Source organism: Pteropus medius, unplaced genomic scaffold, assembly GCF_902729225.1.
Source record: "Pteropus medius unplaced genomic scaffold, Ma_sr-lr_union100, whole genome shotgun sequence".
Classification (NCBI taxonomy): domain Eukaryota; kingdom Metazoa; phylum Chordata; class Mammalia; order Chiroptera; family Pteropodidae; genus Pteropus; species Pteropus medius.
The window spans coordinates 235,128-241,335 of record NW_024349803.1 but is presented as its reverse complement, the minus strand read 5'-3'; positions in this window follow the sequence as shown (position 1 = coordinate 241,335).

Here is a 6,208-nt window from a genome sequence, read left to right as displayed (position 1 = left end):
GTGGGTCCTTCTGGTTCATACCCTCCGCGACTTTGTGATCTTCTGGGCTCTGGAGCGAGGAACCCTGGGTTTTTGTGCACGTGTCTATGCGCTTGCTTGGGCGGGAGGGGGAAAGGGGGTCGCTTTTGGGTTTCCATAGCAACTTCTTCTAGGTCACCTCATTGCTTCCAAAGGTTTGAGCTGTTGCGTGTGCAAATTTACATATATCTGCATGTCATTAACATAGAGGCGGAGTTGGAACTTGTTGGGCAACTATCCCTGGACAGTTCCCTTTGCTTCTCTCATCCTGCCTGATGGACATGTGGGCTGCGCATAAGTGTTTTTCTTATTAATGTTCCAGATTTGGGGTGGGTGGGTAAACTGTAATAGTAACCACCAGTTTCCAGGCCTGGTCACCTTACTGAACGATTAGCATGAATCTATCCAGGCACCCCTGACCAAAGATACCCAGCCACCACCAGAAATTCGAATTCTGCCCTTTCCTGGCTGCGTGGCCTTAGGCAAGTTTAATTCACCTCTGTGGCTCAGTTTCATACTCCTCCTTCAGGCCTGGCGGGGCGGGGGGTGGGGGGCGGGGTGGGGGTGGGGGTGGGGAGAGGCGTGCATGAAGGGTGGGGTCCTACCAGTTCCTGGATATTTATCCCGAACTTATCAGGTTATGTGAAGGTTCAGTGAGATACCACTTTTACATTCACTTATTGCTGCTTCCGGCAAACAATAGCTGCTTAATGGTAACTCCCTCCCCCTCTCTCTCCATAGAGCCCATTTCCTCTCAGGGCCCAACCAAAGCAAATCAACTTCCTTTGCAGCTCAAGACATGACAGCTAAACACCAGGAAAACCTTCCAGATGTCAGGGCAGACTGGATTCGAGGTACAGGATAAGGACTATAGGTTTGCCTATTTGTCCTTGGAGGCTGGAGACCAGGTGAAAAACATGGATCCTCCACCCCCACCCCATCACCACCACCACCATACATGCACACCCTTACACCCTTGTCTCTCAGGGGCCAAATGTTTCCCAAAACCTTGCATTCCTGTCTCAAAGGCACTGGAGCTTGAGGTGGCTGCAGCAGTGGCAGCTGAGGGTGAGAGGCTTAAAGACCAGAGCTAAGGAGTTGGTGACTGAGAGAGTTTCCTCCAGGTCTGAGAAGTCTAAGATGGAGCAGGGTTTAGGGGGAGGCTGAAACTGCTTGGAGAGTCACGTATCTGAGCCTTTACCAGAGAGGACTGGGGGACCCTGGGGTCACTCCTTTGCCCTTTCTAGGCCTTGGTGTCCCATTGTGGACAATGGGGACTTCTCTGCTGTGTAGCAGTGCCATGAAGGAAGTGAGTTCCCTGTTGGGGCTGTGAAAGCGGAAGCTGAGACCCCTCTGAGGGTGGCTGGGATGCAGCAGCAGTTCTTATTCTGGAAGTTCTGATTCTTATTTGGACTCTTAATTGTTCTAGACGGCCTCTTCAAAAGCTGAAAGTCCTTCCTGGTCTAATTTCACCTTCCCGTTCTGGCAGAAGCTCCTCTGTCTTGTCTTCCTTTCTCTCAGTGTCTCCGTAAACCTTAACGGCCTTGACTGCCAGCGTCAGAGGTGGGAGAGAGGGTGTTAGAGGAGAAGAACCGGTTCTACTCGGCATTGCTCTCTTAGGTTTCAGTTAGGTTCAGATATGAACAAGGTTGGCTTCTATGTTGGATGTGGGAAGACTGTTGGTGGTGGAGAGGGAGAGTATAGGAGCTGGATTCTGATTGGTTGGTTGGCTTCCTGGAGGTGGGGGCCACACACAGCAGTAGTCACTCTTACAGTTGTATATGGGAGTGCTGTCTGCAGGTAGATGGCAGTGGACCGACTCCTTCCCTGGTAGCCACCTGTGCTCCACAGGTAAGGGCTCCAGGGACAGGCTGAGAGCCTGGCAGTGCCCGGCTGGCCTGCCTGTGTCCCATTCTCGGGGCCAATTAAGCCTCCATCCCTAGCCGCGCCGATTAACAGTTAATAAGGCAGCGAACACCTGCAGCTATGGAGGCGAATTAAGAGCAACAGTCGGCATAATACACAACCCGATAAGTGAGCAATTAACAACCGGAGAAAGATTAATAGAAGCAATTACATCCTACTCGGAGCTCTGTAAATACGACTATCAATGGCTGAGGGATTTGGTCTGGTCCCACCTGGCCGCACCCCAGGCCACAGCCTTTGCCTGGAGGGGAGCCAGCCCAGCCAGCCTGTGGATTCCAGACCACGGAGTCATAAACCATGAGAAATACACATATATGCAAACGTGCTCTTAGACATACAGATGCAGACATGCTCAGAGAGACAGTCCACAAGATGCAGTCACACAGATAGTAATTCCCCACTGTCACTCATACTCACATTCATACAAATGGGTACACACAGCTACACAGAGGTCCTCCCAGAAATACACAAAGACATATACAGAAAAGCACTCAGTGTCACAAAGAGACACTTCCCTGTCCCTGTTCTTCATAGAGCTAGAGCTACATAGACTACCAGATACACAGTGATACTCATATAAACAAATTCGGACATGTAGACACACACGGCTACCTCCCGACAGGGTTCCCTATGCATATGGCATCTGCCCTCTTTTGATGCCTACCTTCCAAAGGGCCTTCCACAGTGGGTGAGAGCTGTAGCAGGGTGTTGGACAGAGAATGGAGCAAGGGTGGGAAAGGATGAAATGTGTGTGGATACATATGCAAGCATGTCTGCAGGCATATCACTCTAAGCATGTGTGTCCTTGAAAGAATGTGTTTTACCAATTTATGGAAATGTTCCTGTGTGTAAAGAGGCATGTGGTTATACATCTGTGTGCCTGTCTGAATGTTTGTATGCCGTGATGTACTTAGCTCTGTGTACATGTGCTTGTGTCCAACAGATCTGTGATGATGTATGTGGGTTTCTGGTTCATGTGTGATTCTGGGTAATTGTGTGACTGTTCCTCAGAATGGCTTTAAGTGTGCCTGTCTCTGTGCTGAGGCAGGTGAGGGGAGTGTCTATAGGATGGTTTCCAGGGATCCTGGGAGTCCTGAGGATGCCAGGGTCCACCTCCAGGAAATGGGGATTGAGGACAGTCAGGGATCCTCTAGGATTCCTTGGGTTGACCTGATTTCCCTCACAGGGACTTCCAGCCCCTCTAGTGGGACTCAGCGCCATGGAGCCTAACCAAGGAGAATGATAACAGTTTTGAAAGAAACGGACCTGGAGGTTAATTTCTCCCAGTTAAAAACTGAGCCAGGAATTCACTGAGCATGGGCACCTTCCTATCAAGGCCACATCTCCAGTCCTCAATGGATGTAGATGATACAATTTTTTTGTGTCAAGGCATAACTTGTCCACTGGCAGGGAGGGGCTGAGCCCTCCTCACTCTTGTGTCCACTTTAGAGCTTCCCACGGAAAACCCCCAGACAAGACCTATGTAATTAGCCTGAAGTCTAGGACATACACCGTCATGCGTAGCACCCCAGACCACCAGGAGACAATCATGCAGACACACAAACAGTTACGACCACGAACACATAAAATCTTATTGACAGTCATACCCAGACCTAGCTGCCCATGCACAGTCTCACCACACATACAAAATCTCTCCCTCTCTCTCATTCTCCCTCTCTTATTCTCTCTCTTCACACACACACACACACACACACACACACACACACACACACACACACCATGGCACACTTGCACTCCCACATGCCCACACTCCTAGCACTCTTGAGATGAATCTAGTGCTAAGCCTCAGGCCCAGAAGGGCTGTCCTTTGACAGGTCCCCCCATCATCCTCAACACTAACCTGGGCAGATGGTGGAGGCCGCCAGGCCCCAGGAGAGCTCTTCATCACCACTAACCTGCCAGCTGACAGGTGGGCGCACTGAGGCCTGGCTCTGCCAGAGAGGGGCAGGGGTCTAAATAAAGAGGTAATGAGGCTCACCAACATCACTCCACCCCCACACCCCAAACCCTGATATAGCGTGCCCCAGGGTCTCCATTATTGGGCAGAGAGAAGCTTCTGAGCAGGGACACACAGACACAGAGACACACAGAGATACCTGCACACAATAAAAGTTCGACAGGACCCATCCACAGGCACAGGTGGCCCCTCCCTAGGCGTGAGCCACTCATCTAGGCCAGGGCTGACCTTGCAGAGAGCCTGGCCAGGCCCTTCACCTCACTCTCTGCTTCTCACCATTTAATCAAAGCAAACAGAAAATGGTGCTGTGGTTCAGGGAAATGGATCTGAGGACCTCCAAAGCCAAAACATCTGCCAGTCACACTTCTGTCTGACTTTTTATTCATTCAATGTTTGTTTTTTATTCATTCATTTGTTCATTCGTTCAACCAATAAGGACATTAAACAAATCATTACATTCAGTCCAACAATCTGGCTGCCCTCCTGCCATCCTGGCATCCTGGCATCTTAGCCTGGGGTTGCAGTAGTTGGGGAGGGAGAAAAGAAGGGTCTGATCTCTGAGAGAGGAAGGGGAGGGAACGGAAGGCATGTCTCCATTCCCTACCTCTTCCTCAGTCTTTCAAAGTGAAAGAAAAGGTGCTTATGCAGCTGGAGGGAAAAGAGCCAAATCCCAGGATAATAGATAATAATCGCTAACACTTATACCCTCTTACTCTGTGCCAGGCACCGTTTTCAGTGCTTAACATGAACTAACTCAGTTCATCAGCGTAACAACTCTATGAGGCAACTACTATTATTAACCCCACATGGGGGCACAGGGAGTTAAGTAACTTGCCCAAGGTAGAACAGCTGGTCAGAGCCACCGCAAATGTTTAAAGAGCCTAGGGCAGGAATACGAAAGGAGCCCCTAGCCCTCCCCATCTTCAGTCCCTGGGCTCCAGGGGACTGCATGAGGGGCCTTGAATGCAGGCCTGTGGACTCCCCAAACACTCTAGTCCCTGCTTGGTCCACAGTCTTGGCAAATAGCCAGACTTCTACTACCCTGAGAGCTTATCGAGAAAGGACGTGGGAAAAAGGCCACCGAGGCCCTGGCAGCTGGCCTAGGGCTGTTTGGGCAGGGAATTCAGGCCTGGGTTGGGGTATGATCTATAAAGGGGCTGGAGCTTCAAGGTGGGCACAACCCTGTGGGCCTGTGGACCTTCAGATTTTTCATCCCATGCAAAAGAGGGCCAAAGTGGGGTTATCTAAAGTGGGGAGCCCAGGGCAGGGGCCCGGGTTGCCCATGTCTGAGAGCATTAGAGCTAGTTAAGTGGCAGATCCAGGATATGATCCTAGGTACTCTGGTTAGAGTCAGCTGGGGTGCCGAGAGGGTCAGGAGGCTGACAGGGGTTAGAGGTTGCTGGGTTTTACTTCCTCACCCCCACTCCCAACTCTGCCCTTACCATATTCAGGCCATTCCCACCCATGGGAATGCTCTGTCTTCAACTCCATCTGGGTGCTGGTGGCTCTCAAGGGTAACTTGATTCTCAGTCTTACCACCCCTCCCACCTCATTTCCACTGACATCCCCACCCTGCTGTACCAGGGATCAAGGAGAAGTGGAGGCTCCTAGGATTGAATGGGGACCTGCAACATCAACACACGGTAGCTCCCTGCCTCTGTTTCCCTGCCCCCAGGATTCCATCTCCGGAGGCTTTTTTACACAATTACCCAGGCTAGGAATTTCGATCTCTGGTGCCAGCCAGGCCCTTGTTATGCAAATATAGGTAAATGAGATGCAAACAGAGCAGTCCCAGATTAACAGAGAAATCCCCAGCAGCTGGAGGAGTCACCATAAAGTCAGCTCACTTGAGCTTCCTGGAACCCCCCCTTCTAGTCTCTGTCCACCTGAAGCTGTCTAGTCCTTCCCTGTCGTTGTCACCGCTCTTCTGTTCCCCTCAGGAGCTATCTGCTTAGAGATAGGGAGGGTTTGGACGAGGCAGGGACACCAAGGCCCAGATCCTCCACAACCCTTTCAGCTTGAGATCTGTGCTCTTACCTCCACGTTAAGGGATCCAAGAAGGGGTGGAGGTTAGATCCAGCATGGGAGTGGTGAGTGGGGCTGGGAGAGGGAAAGCTGTTTTACCTATGTAGACAAGGGAATTTTCTCTCTCATTCATTCTCTCTCTCTCTCTCTCTTTCTCTCTTTCACATAGGCACAAGAATTGCGAATCTCCCCTAAGATACACTCATTCAGACACAAGCCTCACACACGCTACCACACAAATCTGGCAAAGCGCCACCCCCC